This window comes from Chrysemys picta, chromosome 7 (assembly GCF_011386835.1).
Source record: "Chrysemys picta bellii isolate R12L10 chromosome 7, ASM1138683v2, whole genome shotgun sequence".
In the NCBI taxonomy this organism is placed as follows: domain Eukaryota; kingdom Metazoa; phylum Chordata; order Testudines; family Emydidae; genus Chrysemys; species Chrysemys picta.
The window spans coordinates 22,854,350-22,872,825 of NC_088797.1; the positions used below are offsets into that span (position 1 = coordinate 22,854,350).

The 18,476-nt window shown below is 38.4% G+C and overlaps 1 protein-coding gene across 1 annotated transcript in view; it reads left to right on the forward strand.

The window, feature by feature from the left end:
- The window catches only part of EEFSEC (eukaryotic elongation factor, selenocysteine-tRNA specific), a 172,552-nt gene that overhangs the window by 30,103 nt on the left and 123,973 nt on the right, over window positions 1-18,476 (forward strand). The gene's annotated exons all lie outside the window — the stretch shown is intronic.

Below are 18,476 nucleotides of genomic sequence, written 5' to 3' on the forward strand. Positions count from 1 at the left end.
GAACTGTCCACAAGTCTCTTTCCCTAGTGATTACAGTTAATTTAGAAACCAGTGTGCAGAAATAGTTTACATTATTTTTTCCAGTGTACATTACCTTGACAATACTGAATTTCATTTGCCATCACTTTGCCCAGTCACTCAGCTCTCTTAGGTCCCTCTGAAGTTCCTCATAATCCTCTCTTGTCTTTACTAATCTAAATAATTTTATATTCTTTGCATATTTTGCCATCTGACTATTTAATACTTTTTCTGGATAATTGCTTAATATGCAACTATTCTACAACAGCAAAAAATTAGGATATGTGACTTTGCCCTGACTTAAAAATATCTAGGTGGAAATGTCTTTGAGTCTAAGTATGAAGTGTTTTTGTAGGCATGTCGGTCCCAGGATATTAGAGAGATAAGTTGGGTGAAGTAATATCTTTTATTGGACCAATTTCTGTTAGTGAGAGAGACAAGTTTTCAAGCTACACAAAGCTTAAATATATTTTTTTAATAAATCTCCCATTCCAACAATCGGAGTGGAGGAAAAAAAGTCACTACCTTGGTCTGAGATACTTAAAAAAAAATTCCCTTTGCACTAATACACAAGAATACGTTAACTAAGGAATGTTGTTTTCTTAGCTTTGCATATTGCTGTTCCCCTCATTAGTGACGCTCTTGCACAAGCAGAAGTAAACAAAAAGCAGTTGCACTTAGCTTCTGTCGCAGGGGTCGGCAACGTTCGGCACGCGGCTCACCAGGGTAAGCACCCTGGCGGGCCGGGCCAGTTTATTTACCTGCTGACGCGGCAGGTTCGGCCGATCGTGGCCCCCACTGGCCACGGTTTGCCGTCCCGGGCCAATGGGGGCGGCGAGAAGCCGTGGCCAGCACATCGCTTGCCCGCGCCGCTTCTTTCCGCCCCCATTGGCCCGGGACGGCAAACCGCGGCCAGTGGGGGCCGCGATCGGCCGAACCTGCCGCGTCAGCAGGTAAATAAACTGGCCCAGCCTGCCAGGGTGCTTACCCTGGCAAGCCGCGTGCCGAACGTTGCCGACCCCTGTTCTATCCCATTAGAAAAACAAGATGGAGGAAGTAGAAAAGAAAAAGCCAACAAAAATAAATGATTTCTTGATCTTCTAAGTGGGTATTGCAAAGAATCTAATGCAGACAAATTAGCAATATGAACAGATAGTTTAAGAAAATGTAGTGGTTCCTGACTTAATTCATGTGCACAAGAACATTTTAAACTAAAAGTTATTAATGTTACAATCATCCTGAGTAGTGATACAGGGATTGGGCCTGAGTGTGCAGTGCTTACTGTGGTGAGTTTTGCCTGATAAGGCAGTGAGCATTTCTCCTGATAAGGACTGCAGGATTTGACCCGTAGACAGAATACAATTCCACTGGAAATGAGAAATATTATGCCATGTATTATTTTTGACAGTGTTGAGAAAAAAGCAATAGGTTATATATCGTTTTTGATAAATCTAAGTGGACACTAGACATAACTTGGAAACATTGAGTTTTAATTGCTTTTAGCAAGCATGCAAGGTTGGTCTCAAGGGCCACCAAATGTGTCTTTATAAAACGTAATGATCTGTGAGCATCCTATTTGTAGTATTCAGTGTTTGATTTGTTTCTGTAAATTTGGCCCCTCCTCTTCATCATGAGCTCAGTTCATCAGAATTCCAGCTGTGCTTTATAGTTTTGTGGTGGCTATTTCTGCTGTAATTTAAAATTTTTGTTTTGAAAAACACTTCTTCCTACTTCACCTTCAAGAAATCAAAACGGATTTGATTCATGGCTCATGATACACAGACTGAGGCACTATGAACAGCGATTTGTGCATGGAATTGAAGGAGTGGGGTGAGGGTGGGAAGGAAAGTCCACTACAGCCAACAAGTACAAGTCTACTTTGGCTTATCTTCAACCTTCAAATTCACCTCCTTGCTTTTTTCACAACAGAACTAGAACTGCTACTGTATCACATTTAGTAAAGTTCAGAGTTTCTTGGCATGCTGGTTTTGGGGCAGCTGTTTTCAGTGCCACTACATGGTGGAATTATTTCCTGTTGCTTTTGAACTGAAATGTGACCTGCTCTATATCCTTCAACCTCTCTTTCTCTCCCTACCCAGAAAAACGTCTGATTGTATCCTGAGGTCATTTACATGACTTGCCTCAATGGCCTTAGTTGGCAGCTTATTCAATATGCTAATTTTACTCTTTTCATGAAGGAATTCTGCTGAGTTTACTTTTAGTTTTCTTTCATTTTTTAGATGGTGACTTCTTTTTGGGAGCCTTTCATGAGTGTGAATAGCTTTCCTGGTTCTCCTTCCATTCATAATTTTTAACACATTTATGATCTATGAGTTTCTTCAGATTATCGTAATGCCAGCTTCCTGAACCTTGCCAGGTAGCTTTAGAATTCAGACTCTACAATACATTGCATCCTCTCTACAGCAAGACTCCCTTCTCTATAATAAAGAGATGAAATAACACTAAGCATTATGATAAAAAGTAAGATAAAAGCACTAACTTGCAGAATCTAAATAAAATAGATGTCAGCCTCTTTGATTACAGAAACCTTTTTTTCTCTTACTAGACAGTGCTTTGCATTTTTGTTGGAGCCCTGACTACGGTCCTGTTCCTGCCTTTATTCTTCCCCTTAGGCGATAGAACCTGGACTGTGAAACTCACTCCTACAGGACTTAAAATTGACTGCGGACCTTACTTACAAATGCAAAATTCTGTTCTCCAATTTAGCTTCCCTTCATAAATTCTTCACATGCAAACAGACATAAACAAGAAAATCCTACAAAATAAATAAGCTATTGCTCATACAGGTTGAGAAGGAAGATATACAATATTTTTTTTTAATACTTAGAGGGTACTTGGATACTTTGGTGTTAGAGCCCATGTAAGTACCTAGATAGACTTGCATGCGCAATTGATTTTGCTGATCAAAAGCTATCAGGACTGGGAATCCTAACAGCTTTGCTAACTGCCATCACTGGGTTACCTATCTGGGCTCTGAATGCTTTTTTGACTGCTGCTCATCACTGAGGCTTCTAAAGCAAGGGTTCTCAAACTTCATTGTACCGCAACCCCCTTCGGACAACAAAAATTACTATGCAACCTCAGAAGGGAGGACCAAAGCCTAAGCCTGCCCAAGCTAGCCAAAGCCGAATCCCAAGAGTTTCAGCCCCAGGCAAGGGTCCTGTAACCTAAAGCCCTCGGGCTTCGGCCCTGGGCAGTGGGGCTCGGGCTTCAGCTTCATCATCAGCCCCAGGCATCAGCAAGGCTAACGTCAGCCCTGGCAACCCGGTGAAACGGGGTCCTAACCCACAGTTTGAGAACTGCTGTTCTAAAGTAATGTGAATAGAGAGATTAAGTCTAAGGTTTAATTTTAAAGCTTCATATCATGGTTACTGGACTAGCTTCATGTCTCTCCCCCTTCTTGTCTCTGAATGCACTCCCTCAGGTGTCAGGCCTCATGCCTTTAGCTATCTCATGGTGAACTCCACAATTCTCTCCCAGTCTTAGGGCAGGTCTACACAACTGCTTATGTTGATATAACTTAGGTCGCTTGGGGTGTGAACCCTCCCCCTCCCCCCCGAGAGACACAAGTTACAGCAACCTAAGCGCTGTTTACACCGGTGTTGTGTTGGTGGGAGATGCTGAAACAATTATGCCGAAAGGAGAGCTCTCCCCCGTCGGCATAGAGCATCTTCACCATACTCTCTACAGCAGTGCAGCTGCACGGATGCAATTGCGCAGATGTAGCGCTTCTAGTGCAGACTAGCTCTTAGAATGGGCCCTGGGCTACAGCACCCTGTGTATCAAGCATTTGTACCCAACAGGTCAATCTGAGTTCAAGCACCTGCAATTCTTCTCTTTGGGATTTGGTGACCAATAGTATACTGGGACCAAGACCATTTTCTTAAAACCAAAGTGTTGTTTATTTTGCAGTAGGAGCAAAGCATTTAAAGACAGAATTTTAAAACAATAAACTGCATATGTGTCTGTTACCTAAAGGCCTACCATTCCCTGATGGTATCCTATGCAAGCCTAAATTCTTCAAACAACCCCAGCAGGTGCCTTTGTCTGTCTGGTTCCATCAAACAACTACCTCTTCTCCCTCGAGAGAGAGTCCCTTTTAAAACTCCACTATATAGTTCCTTTGCTCTCTTGTGTTCCTGGGCCATTTCCTTTCCTGGCATTGTCTCTTAACAGCCCTCAAGTGTTTGTGGTTAAGTGCTTATCATGAGCCATTCTTTCATTTCCTGCTTGTTTTTCCAGATAGCCCCTCCTGTTAAACTAAACTAATGTATTTATACAGCAAACATGCCAATAACCAGATCAGCATACAATATTAATGAATTATTAAAGGGCAGCTTCAAATCCATCACACCTTGGCGCTTTTGGAGTTCCTATTAGAGTGCTGTTCATGCTGCTTCTGACTGGCCAATTGGTGTCACCATTGAGCAGTGTAACAGTAATCCTCCTCTGTGGATCTAAACACATGACCTTTGTAGTTTGTGCAGACCATGCTGGCGTAGAAAATGAGACTCCAGTTCTGTGGTTCATACCTATAACTCTTGATTAGTAGTGGATGATATAGCTTTTGTGCCCCTGAAATGACCCTTCAGGCCTGAACTCTTTCAAAAACAATCTCTCTGTCTTATAACGTTAGTTAATATGACAAGACCACCGTAGGCTTGAAGTCAGCCACCAGAACTGAAAAATGATCTTATAAAAACCGTATACAGTTATTTAAGTATTCCTGCAGGTGCTTTTGCAAAAGCAATAGCAACCCCTCAGGAGATCTATTCTGTTCCTTACAAGCATCTGTACAAAGCCCAGAATCTACCCAGTGCCATATGCCTTCAGCTGCTGACATTTACTATGTGCGTGTTTAAACAAGAAGGGCTTTGGATAACTTTATAGTAAGAGAGAACGCATTCACAAAGGGTCCCATATTAGTCTCCATTTTTGTCTTTAGAGCAGAGGTGCACATTGTACAGCCCACAAAGCCCTCAAATATGTGCCAGCTCTTGGGCTTGTTTTGTGAAGCTTTCTGCAAAATAATATATGCAGCGCTCTGGCTAGCTCTCTCACCACTTATGAACAGATCCTCCCATCTCTGGCCACCAGCTCCTTATTTGAAATTCCCTTTGGTTGTAGCAACTATACCTTTTGTTACACCTATTTTTGATATGCATTGGCTTCTGGAAACCTCGCTACATGGATCAGGAGGACAGGAACTGGTCCCAGAGTAAACCAGGAACATGGATGGGTAACTGTAGGGCAGCACTCTATTTGGTGGGTCAGATGTGGATTCCCTGGAAGTGTGAGGGCTTAAGACAACTACTGCCCACTCTTTAAAGCTGTAGGGGTAGGAAAGAGCTTATCCAACCAAAGTTTTTATTGGTGGTAAATTCAGGCAACAAGCAATCTCTGTTTGTTGATCAAGGATGATTGTATTATATTTTGTACGTTTTAATACATCTTTAGAGAAATTTGGGGCAACCTTCAGTGTATTGGCAATGTGACCCTATGTTTTGCAAAGTTGAGCTGTCCCTGGGTACCTAGAAACTTCATATAAATCAATTTCTGAGTGTAAGGCTCTCAGGCAGTTCCCTGTTTGTGACTTCCAGCTGATAAACCATCTGGACTGGCATCCCTGGAAAACCGTGGTGGGATCCTTGAACTGTAGTGAGAGTTCCTGTACTTTTCAAAGTGTTGTCTAACCAAAGCTCTGGTATCCGTTTTGGTACATGATTTGAATTGCTTTACAGAGGGTTTCTTCATGAGTAATTCATGCACTCCAGTCCCCCCTCCCTTTAACACTGGCTTCTGAAAGATTCCCTATCCAGCAAAACATCTTCCTCACCAACCCCACCACCTCCCCCGAAGGTACCTACCAAAATCCTGTATAACTCATAGCATCTCCCCAGGTGTTACTGTATATGAAAACAGAGAATCATTTAGTGTTTTTTGAAGAAGGATTCTTAACAAAGAAAAATGAGGGTGGGTTGGTGAGAGGGGGAAGTTTCATACTCGCTGCATGAAATAGACAATATTTCCTGAAACAGGAGATACTAACCTCAAAGAATTTAAAATAAAACATTCATTTTATTATTTTTTAAAAAGGGGGAAAAGGGGAGAAAAAATAGTAGAATAGTCAGTCTTTTTATTCTAAGGGCAGATGAAATTGATTAAACCTTAAAAACTCGCCTCAGTCCACCCGGTTTATTAATTGAAGAATTTCCTCTTCCCCAGAATGGGAAGTGCACATTAAAACAGAGCTTTGCCCCTGAGTAGCAATGATACTTGAGAACGGCACATTTTCTGCAATCCTATTTTCTCTTCTATGCTAGAGGAAATCCTAACATGGTAAAAAGCATATTTAAAAAAAAATATGTTTAAGGAAGTCCGCTTTCATTTCCTTGTAAGCATGAAATCAAATTATAGCCCATGGCCTACAATTATTTTATTTCAGCATTTCAAATTCCATTTTCTGCTTCCTTTCGTTGCCTGTGAACAGGAGTTGTACTATTTGCGCAAAGTCAGCTAAAAAGATTACCACAAACAGAAAAAAGGATACAGTAGCTTAAAGAAGCACGGAGTCAGAATCCATACTTATGCTCTGTGCTCACGTGGCATGCAAAATCTCTTCACTAGGTCATACTCGGACCCAGCCCCTTTTCCTTTTTCCCCCCTCCCCAGGAGATTAGTGCAGATTAGTGACATTTTTACTATGTTTGGAGCCAAGTCATCTGCACCTTTACATTGATAGAGATTGTAGCAAAAATCTGATTTGGCACCATATTAAGTTGCTGCCTGCCAAAATAAAATAAAATAAACCTCTAATTTTCTTTTTTTTCCCACCTATTTGGGGGGGAAAAAAAGCTCAGATTTTCCCTATTAGTAGCTGGAAATACTTTTTGGTTCACCCTTTTCACCCATACTAAAATTGCAAGTCAGGTTAGTGCCTAGAGTTTATAATCCAATTGTTCTAAAAATGTGTACTGTGTATATAATAAAATGGTAATCAACTCTTGGAATTGAGAGGTTAAAAAGAAAGGCCTAAATCAGTGGTTCTCAAACTTTTGTACTGGTGACCCCTTTCACATAGCAAGTCTCTGAGTGTGACCCCCCCCCCCTTATAAATTAAAAACACTTTTTAAATATATTTAACACCATTATAAATGCTGGAGGTGAAGCAGGGTTTGGGGTGGAGGTTGACTGCTCGCAACACCCTATGTAATAACCTCGCGACCCCCTGAAGGGTCCTGACCCCCAGTTTGAGAACCCCTGGCCTAAATGATTTTTCTAGACATAACGCTGCCCTTGCTATCCTATTTAGAATGACATACAACTGACGTGCAATGGAGAGAATTGACTTTCTTAGGTCCTGATCCCACAATTAGTTGTGCATGAGTGAAGAGCTGTCTCTTTACAGAACCCCACTGATTTCATTGGGGTCTTTGAATAGGCACCATCAGCATGCAATGAACTGTATGATCAGAGCCTTAATCTGTGAGTTTGTTTATATGGAGATCCATAACAGCGTGGTGTCAAAACCTGGATGGATTTGCTTCTTGTGAGAGATGGGCTTTTCCCTCGGTATTGCAAGAGAAGTCATAAAGACTGATCCATGGGTTGTGTGCACATAACAAGACTGTTTACCATAGACTGGATCTTTGCAGCATTCTACAACAAATATGTATTTAAGAAATTTAGTTTTATTTCTGCTCTAGCACCTTTGCCTAGGAATGCAAGGCACCAGTATACAGGAGTTGTAGGGACTAGACTTCAGCCTTCCACTTTCTTTACACTACAATACAAAAAATCAACAACATATTGTTTAGTTATAGTAGGGTTGGAATCAAGTCCAGTGTATTATTTTAAAACTTACTTAATTAGTTTAAAAATGTGTTTTATTGGGGGTGGATTCTGCTGGCTGCCAGGTTAAATTACTATTTAATTCTATTTCTTTTCTGGTTTCTTGTGTTTAGAACCCTGAATGGGATTTCCTTTTTATTCAGAGTATACATCCAAAGAAATTACAATAAACAAAATAAATTAATAGAGAAATAGGAAGAGAAAATTCAGTTTGGTTTTTAAGATCACTAATCTTTTAAAAAAAAATCTAAAAAACACAAGATTTTTTGGAGACAATATCATTTTTAAAAGTAGGTCATATATTTGGCTTACTAACCTTGATATTGTCCCGTTAAGAGACATACATGACATAGAGTTGCTTCTGTCTGATATGGGCTAAGCACGTCTTCTACCAGCTCAGCTAGTGGAAATTTTATTGTGGTTTACCAAGTAATGCTGCAGCCTATAGATCATCATGAGGATGTCTTTCTGGTAAGGCATTGAAATACTATCATGATGGGCAAGATATAAGAACTAGACAGATGGGAGTCTTAGCTTAGGTAATGTGTGGGATGCACAAATAAATCAAGTTATTAGATAAAGGTCTCTGCTGACTTGTGGAGTCCACTCTACTATCTGGTCTCTAGTTGACTGGACACTCACACTGTTGGCTTTAGGGTCTCCCTGGCTGATATCTTTGGCTAAGTACTCATTCTACAAGCTCCAAGCAATGGCAGTCATAAATTATTACTTTTTTTTGCCATCTATTCAGGTTTCCCCAAAGTTCTAAAGTAACTTTACTTTGCTAAGGATGGCTTGGACTTGGGTTTTTTAAAGTGGGGATCAGATAATTTTTATCTCTAACTGAAGTCCTCATTTTAAGAGCATCTTTAAATAGTTAGTCTCCTGTCAATCTGCTGATTATAGATGAATTCTGTTGCCTCCAAATTTAGTTTCCACTGTTTTACTATTTTTCCTGATACTTTGTTGTTAGCCTAGTTGCTTTTTCTCATTTCTGGCTGTCATCACAGAGACTTTTTTCACTAGTTATCTTCATTGTCAGTGATTTTTCCTGACTTAGTAAATGTCTGTTGCTTTATTTTATTGTTCTTGTTTGTTCAGTTTCTTATCTTGCAACATAATTCCCATCTTTCGCCACCTCCCCTCCCCCATGTCTTTAGGTGACAACTAGCTTCTGTTTCATTTTTCTTATTAGAGGGCCATGTCTTTGAGCGGTGTGTCATCACCAGAAGGATACACTCTAATAGTTGATTTACCATTTTCAGGCTAAGTGGGAAATTACTTCAGGAAGCCTTTTTGATATCTTTCTGAATGTGCTTCAACATTTTTTTCAGAAAGTAATGGATGAAACAGTAAATGGAAGGCTGCATGCTTGTTCTGGAGGGGGATCTCTTGATTTCCTCGGCTTAATTTTATAATGGATACTCTCAGTATAGATGTAATAGTCACTGCTGCTTCCATATATGTGTCTTGGTCTTCTGCATGTATCTGGTTCATTCAGATTCGTTTCAAGTCCCATTTGCCTGCATATGTGGTTTTGAAAAACTTCTGATCTCTTTTAGATCACTTCTCTGTGTAGGACAATATCCTCTGAAAAGCTAAAGCAGTTCAGCTACTCCTTATTCCTTTTCCCCACAGAGCCTGTGGAAGATGTTCTCTCAACAAATCATGCAGGTTTTGGGCGGGGTGGATTTGATTTAAATCAAAGTGATTTAAATCACTAGTCAGGAAGACTTGATTTAATCATGGATTTCTACATAAAAGTGCATTCTTGTTAGTTGTTATAACCTTAATACATATTCTTCACAACTCCGAGATAGATGTAGGTTTCATTTTTAGAAGGTACACACTATACATTTTTAAAGTGATTTATTTTGAAAACTTTTCAGATTAGTTTTACAGCTCTATCAGAAAATGAATGATTGTTTGGTTATTTCATTTACCAAAGGTAATTGAAGCAGATATTTATGAAGTCATTGAGAGGTGAACTACAATTCAACAGGTTAATCATTAATATTTGGAGGAATTTTTTGCCATGCTGTATTAGGAGGAGAACATCACCAGACAGACAGACATTTAAATGGTTTTATTTAACTAAAACAACAACGTTATGTATTCTGGATTTTTTTCTTCAACAGCAAACATATAATATTTTATCAAAACAAGTATATGAATTTTTGACATTCACGTTTTTAAAAATCAGGTTTGTTTTTGTTAAAATTGTTTTTAACTAAAATAGTTAAATGAAATATTTAAAAAAAACCCACAAAAATTAAATTGACTGTGTCAGCCAGGTCAGCATGAGAAATTTAAAATATTGGCTTCTGCAGCTAACTCAGTCGTCTTCACCTTCATTTTCCTGTTTGTTCATAATCTGGAAAAGAAAAAGAAGCTTTCCTGCTTTTTCGGGTCCCAAATGATTTCTCAATTTGGAATAAATGAGTCCAAAGGAAGAAAATAATCTTTCTACACCGGCAGAAGAAGCTTCTGCTGTTAAAAGTGAGATTATCTCTTCAACAGTCTCTGAATCCAAGTGCTTAAGTGACTTCCACCAGTTCACTGGTGTGTCTTTCTTTAAAACATCATCAGCAAACATATATTTCTTGAATGGTTTACTCTTAGCTCTGAAATGTTTTATAGTTGGCATTATGGAGGGATGATTGCTGGATGTCCATGTCATAACCAACTCCTCTTCTTCAGCAGTTAAGGTTTGACCCTTGTAGAGAGTATTGAGAATATTTGCAAGAAAATGAGCTGGAGATAGTGCTTGTCCCATTCATTTTTTTAATACTTGTAATTTGACTGTCATTGCATATTTATCTTTTTAAGATCTTGCTCAGTTCCTTCCAAATTTCAACAGCATCAGCAATAAAACAGCTATTTTCCCTGCATTTTGTTCAAGGCTACAGAAATAGGCTTCGGGGTACTCAGCATGTTTTCAACATTTCTCTTAAACCCAATGTTGAACTTTGGCTGTGACAGTGCCATCTGTTTAACGATTTTGTTCACAAACTGTCATCAGATTAGGCCAGTTCTTGATATAGTGCTTGTTAAGGTTCCTTCCCCACTCTGAACTCTAGGATACAGATGTGGGGACCTGCATGAGAACCTTTAAGTTTAACTACCAGCTTAGATTTGGTTTTGCTGCCACCACCCAAATTATTTGAGTTATTTGGGCAACTTTGTTTACTTTCCCCCCAGAATATTTTCCTCCCAAGTACTATAACCCTTCCGTGGATAGCCTTGAGAGACTTTTTTACCAATTTTTTGGTGAACACCGATCCAAACCCTTGGATCTTAAAACAAGAAGAAATTAACCATTCCCCCTCTTCTCCCCCACCAATTTCTGGTGAGTTTAGATTCAACCCCCTTGGATTTTAAAACAAGGAAAAATTAATTAGGTTTTTATAAAGAAGGGTTTTAATTAAAGAAAGAAAGGTAAAAATTATTTTTGTAAAATTAGGATGCAAAATAACTTTACAGGGTAATTAGATTTAAAGAGCCCAGAGAAACCCCCTCTAGCCTTAGGTTTAAAATTACAGCAAACTGAGGTAAACCCTCTAGCAAAAGGAACATTTACAATGTGAGAAAACAAAGATAAACTAACGCGCCTTGTCTGGCTGTTACTTACAAGTTTGAAATATGAGAGACATGTTCAGAAAGATTTGGAGAGCATGGATTGATATCTGGTCCCTCTTAGTCCCAAGAGCGAACAACCCCAAAACAAAGAGCACAAACAAATGCCTTTTCCCCTTAAGATTTGAAAGTATCTTGTCCCCTTATTGGTCCTTTGGGTCAGGTGTCAGCCAGGTTACCTGAGCTTTTTAACCCTTTACAGGTAAAAGGATTTTGGTGTCTCTGGCCAGAAGGGTTTTTATAGTATGGTACACAGGAGGGTTGTTACCCTTCCCTTTATAGTTATGACAGTGCTCAAAACAGTCCACTACTGGGTTCTATCGCACGTCTTGTGGGAGAGTTAGCTTGGTTCCTCCCAGTTTTTTCACAGCAGCTGCTGCAAAGTGTTTGTTATGGAAGTATTTTTCAGTTTCAACAACAACAGTCTTTATTTCTGGAACACTGAAGTCTTTAGCTAGGAGGTGCATCAAATGAGCACTGCAACCATATGTTACCTTGGGACTCTCTTCTAAATAATTTCTTCTCATCTTGGCTACATTTGCAGCATTGTCTGTGACCAAGCTGCGTACTAGGCATTTGATTTTTTTTCAGTTTGTTATAGCTTTTACTGCTGCTACTTGTAAGTATTCTGCTGTGTGTGCATTTCATTCCCTTCTTTTGTTGTCACACAAGCACATACAACAGGAACATTGTGAACATTGCTCCACCCATCAAGACTCAGGTTAACAATTTACCCTCTAGACCTTTTGCACACTGCTCAATTTCTCTTTCATACACTTTATCCAGCAATTTGCTTGTGACATCTGCTCTGTTGGGTGGACTGTATCCTGGTCTTAATCATACGGAAAGGAGAGTTTGTTGCATAAACAAACCGGGCAATTTTTTCATCAATTACCTCGTAGGTAATCTGGTTCATATCACAAACTTATCTATGGTTGTTCCTGGATGATGGAGATTTTTTTTTCTTTTTGCTACAGATGATATACTGTGGCTGTGACATACATGATGTGACTGAAACACTATCATTGGCAGATAACTCTGAAACGGTAGAAAATGGTGGTGATTTTGAAGGTGGATAGTCTTCAGAATCCTGTATGTTGCGGATGGAGTCTCCTAAACAAAATAAGTCTATGCAGTTATTCAATTATCATCATACTGCTAATGTAGTATTACTCATTGCATTCACTGACATTCAGTACTACTTTAAAGGTGAAATAGTAAAAGGAAGATCTGCCTATTTCAGCTATTTATTTTTTTTATCACAACTGCATCTAAAATGATAGTACCATAGAGTAACAACTATATTTTTTGCTCAAACATGAGAATTGAAGAATAGTCCAGAAGGAAGACAGGCAGTCCTTAGGAAAGAAGTATGAAATAAAATTTTACCAACCTGAAGATCCTGCATGTTCAGACTTGTTCCTTTCATCATCTTCAACGCAGCTTCCTCCTGAGAGGGAACACTTCTCATGATGTTGTTTCATTGGGGCAACCAGGCCTTGCATTTCTTTGTTTCACCATTTGCATTTTGTACTCATGTCTGTCTTACCCACAGGTAGAGGAACTACATTAAAATATTCCAAAACTGGGTCTCTTTTACGGCCTGCTCCTATTATAAGACTTCCCTTCTAGTGTGAGAATGGTATGGTAAATCTCAAGTCAATGAAGGCTACACTCAGAAAGACCTCAAGACTTCTGGAATATGCTGCTCAAACAGTTTCACTTTTGTTTCTGCTGCCTGTCCCTCCCTTCTCACATTTATCTCCAGACTTCTTCTCCTTGTCCAGATCTATTCTGCCCCCAGCAATCTTCTATTCATTGAACTATTTGAAATTTTGCACCTTTAGAGAGAGGTAAGGGATGAGACTGTACACAAATTTGCAGAGGGACAATAGGGTTGAGGTCTTTTATTTCTCACCTCTATATATTATTTATTTAAAAACATTTTTGCTGTTAACAAGCATATTATCTCTGAAGACACAAATCCACGGTTTGAGAACTGCAAAACTAAGCATCTCTGATGGTATCTTCTAGACTGAGCACTGAGTCTGATTGGGTAGATAGAAAGATTAACCTAAATAATCTATACAGAAGCCCCTGGAACCTCATAAAATTGGGTCTCTAATCCATGAACTATTGGAATTCATTTACAAAACTTTTCTTAAACATTACATGAATATATTGTCTCATACTATAGAATTAGAATTTATAATCCCTATTCCATGATGAGATATCTTTGAGCTATAATGTATCTTAATTAAAACTATCTTTAGATAGGGTTTTTCCTCAAAAAGCATTTTATCAAAAATATCTGATTTAAATTAAAAAAATCCGATTTTTTTTTAAATCATTGATTTTTATCCACCCTGGTTTTGGGTGAGATATCATCACCTTGTTTATTCCTGTAATTGTTTTTGATGTCCTTACTGCTATGGCAGTGATGATGTTTTCAATACCTGAATTAAAAGCTTTCTTCAAGTGAGATTATATACATAGTAGTACATTTATATAGGTTCATCCTTACTTGTTATTTCCCTATTCCTGAAGTCCTGAGATATAGTAGAAAATAACATATAAATGTTTCAGTTCTTTTTGTTGACTGAAATTCAACATTGTGGTGAGTTGGTTGGTTGGTGTTTTGAAGACCATTTAACCTGTAAACATGAGGCTGTTAGTTTCTCACATCTCCTTTATTATCTGTAAGATATTTTTAAAACAATACTGAAATTCAGTGAGATTGCCTCTTTCCAGTATATGCTGTTAGTAACTTTGCCATTTTTGCTCCAAGTGAGCTTCCGATTTTCATGAGGCGAAGTCTGGCTATTATATTCACCTCCTGTGCATCTTAGCTGACTTTTCCAGATTACTTTACTCCAGTAGCTCTACAGCTATGATCCATGGATTGCAAGTGGTCTAAGTAGCCCTTCTACAGAATGAAACCAAATTTGAGAATTAAGAGGAGGAGGACTAGGGAATAGAGAAGAGAGGTGTGTCAGTGAGAAGATCTGTCCCTTGTGAAGTCATCCGAAGGGTGGGGAAAATTGGAAAATTACTGTTATTATTTATTTATTTTATTATTTCATTAGTTATAATATGATTGTGACCAATGGGCCCATCAGCCTTAGAAACCACAATGTGTTAAGGACTGTACAAAGACGTATGAAGACATGGTCAATGCCTTGAGGAGTCTGCAGTCTAAGTATGTTGGAGCGGTCTTCATCTTCCCCTTTGTTCCATGATTGCAATGAAGATGTTGATGCTTGCCCTTCTATCTAGGTTCTCTGCCAAAATGTGTGAACTGTCCTTTGTTCACAGGATACCTTCTGTTATACATTATTACTATTATTATATAACATTATTTCTTTATTTTATTAATTGAGCCCAGTCAGCATGCTAAGCACTGTATAGAACATAGAGAAGGCAAGGTCTCTGCTCTAGAGAGCTGATAGTATAATGAGACTAACAGATCTTTACCAGGTGTGTATAATTGTTTTTATCAGGAAGACTTGGATCAATGTGTCATTTCTTGGATGCCCTATATGAGCTGTCTCCTTGGGTTATTCACTTATCCCTCATCTCTCCTCTCCTCTCTCTCTGTGTTTGTCTTCTCTTTACCTTTAAGTTGTTCCTAGTAGACATTCTGCACCTGCTCCCCTTATCTGAACTGCTCTTGTCAATCATTTCATCATTATTATTGTTTGTTATTTGTATTGTTGTAGTGTCTAGGCATCCCAATCGGGGCTGTATTGTGCTAAGTGCTGCTCATGTATGCAATGCAAAGACAGTCCCTGTCCTAAAGAGCTTTATTGTGGCCACCTCCAGGATAAAGCTAGATATCAAGAAGTTAAAGTGCTGTTTATACTTACAGCATTCTCTAAACAGAAAAAAAATTGTGTGCATTAAAATCTTATATAAAAATATTGTATACAGGTGTGGACTTTGGACTCCTGGTTAGTTGCCTTTTGACCTTCTGTGATGCAAAGGTTGTGCAACAGGGACCTAATAAATTTCATCATTTAGATTTTTCCCAATAGTCAACCTAATCAATTCTTCTTGTATCTTGGTGTTTACACCCTTCAGCTGTCATCTGGCCAACATTTACATATTTATTTTTCTTACTCCTTCCATGAAAATTGTTGGTTTATATTTGATGCAATTATTTTTATTTAATAATTTAATATTTTGACTTTGGTGCTGCTTTTGGTTTCTTAAATAAACCTCAGCAGAAACCCTAGTGATCCTTACATTTTAAGGGCTTCATATGTTAAAAAAATTGTCTGGAGGTGCTAATAGATGCATAAATATCACAATTAGTGGCATATGTAATGTTTGCTTATAATAAAGTTAATGAAAGAAACTGCAATAAAATGCCATTAAGGCTGCAACATAAATTAGCATTTGTATAGACACTGCACGTGAAGGCTGCAGTGCAATCTTCATCTTTTGTCAGTGGGCTTAGATAGTGTAGAACATATGGTATCAGATTAGTGACCATTCTCAAAGGCAAGATTCTGATCTCAGTTACCCTGGTTTAAATCTGGACTGAGATCAAAATTTGGCCTAGAGTGTCTCTAGAGACCCATATTTACCTTGTCATAGTAATTAGTTGGAAGAGGGTGAGCTAAAGCATACAGTGCATCCACCATTACGTTAATGGTTACGTCTTAAATATAATGATAGCTAATAATGTTAAAATCAGCCAAGAAGTTAAGGTTAATGGTTCATTCACATTCATTTGAACAGGTATCAGCAATGTAGGAAGAGTATGTGTGCAATAAAGCTTAGTACAAAACATCCTTTCATTACAGTTGTAAAAACAAACCTACTTCCCCCTGCTGTGTGTGCTTAGAACTAGTGTTTTTAATTGTTCAAATATTAACTAATTTAAAATATTTTTACCTCACTTAAAGTACTGAGACTTGTTCACATTCAGAACTATCTATCTGCATACTTTTTCTTATTATTAAATTTAAGCCATTTTGGTATGGAGTTTAGTGCCTCCAAGCCTCTTCCCGTTCCCTCAAAAATGTGGTTTAATGCTATTTTATAGTGTAATTAAAAACTGCTTAAAGGAGTAAAACAATTTCTGCAATAACAAAAACAGAAAATGCATTTGGAGGGATAACACATATGCTAAGCTTGCCTCATGCAATTTTTTAAATGATTGAGATACTGCATGAGAAAATGCTGTGCTAACTACAATGCTATGATGATGATCCTGCTGTAGCTTAAAAGGAGTCTTCGTGCAGTATTACAAGATGAAAAGCTTTGATAGGTTGAAAGTAGTCATTTATAACTGTTAATTTTTGCTGCTGCAATTCCCACCCACTCACTCACCCATGAAATCCACTCTCAGAATGATTTCCTATCCTGAGTTCATGGGAATTATAAACAAGGCTGTCTGTTTCCATGTGATGGCCTATGGTGAAGATTAAGCAAAAAAAGTGGGTGGGGGGAGGAGAGAGAAAAGGAACAATTATGTCAATTTCTTATTCTTAATAAAAGTTTCAGGAAAATATTAGAAGCACTAGAAACTGGAATCCGGAGTACTGTAAATAATGATGCTAGATTTGTCACGTTAGTTTTTTAGCATTTTGTTATTCTTGAAAGACGTTTTGTAGATCACTGCAACTCTCTCCTAGTTCCGCTGTAGACCTTTACCTTGTTAGATTGAGCTTTGCTATATTAAGGTCCATTGCACATGGCTTTCTAGTGCTTCATTTACAACATGCTCCTCTGAAACAGCTTCTGAGTATGTGAGTGGCATTGATGCACTTCTTTGTCTGTTTGCTGATCAGTTATGTGTATCGATATCCTAGCAGGAAAGAGATAGAAGGGTCCTGAATGTGTGCGTAGTATGGTCCAGAGCTGTCCAGCCATCAGAACCCTATCTGAAAACCAGTTTAGTCAATAATGGGAATCTTCACTTAATAATATTTAGAACTTGTGATAATACTACTAATAAAAATTGGAGGAAAAATGAGGCCATGAGAACTCTAGATAAATTTAGACTCCAAGTGAATTACATTCCTCTCGGTGAAGGAGTGGGGATGTGGGAAATCTGCCTGTATTTGTTCAGCTGTTGCAGAGATCTGAAGTGCACGTACTGTACATGCTTTAATTCAAGGCAGAATGACAATATACTGTGGGGTTTAATCAATTCCCTCAACGTCAGAAAAGTATATAAATCACGTGACTTTAAAAACTTATTTTAATGTATTTAGAATTGATTAAAATGACTATTTGGCAGTTTGAATGTTAGTATTTTTGGAAAAGCACTTCCTTCTATGCCAAGTTTTGGACACCGGCAGAAGAGGACGAAGCTCAGCTCTCACTAATTAAAGGGCAGAATGTTTCCTAAATCTCCCTCTTGTTCTGAAGTATCCTGTTAATGCAGCTATTCCTGCACACCAATCAAAAACTATTATCCAGTCTTACCATAGAGCACCGAAAACTATGTAGCCATAATCTTTGTCAAATTATGTCACTCATTCAGCTTCCCCTCCTCTGCTTTTTTGCTTCTTAACATCCAAACACAAAACTATTATTGTCAGCATGTGAAAGAGGAAACGAACAAGTTTACTGTTCCAGCAGGGGTTATTTCTTCATCACCTTTTCATTCTTTTATGTTCTTACAGTGAATCCTGCACACCCCTCTTTTGGCTGATGTTTCCCAGAATGTTGTTCCATAAAGCTCCAAAGGAGATCTTGAAACGGGAAAATTAACCTATTTGAAGGATCCCAGTTTATCCTTGCCACAGTTGTAATAGTTTTTGGCCATCACTGGTTTATTTGCTGGTGTTCTCCCTTCACACTTGCATTGAACCTTTTTTACTCATTTTATAGACTAAGACCAAAATTTTCAAACCTGGGTACCTAAAGTTAGGCTTCTAAATCCGTACTTAAATACCTATGTAAAAGTGGTTTGATTTTTCAAAGGTGCTGAGCAC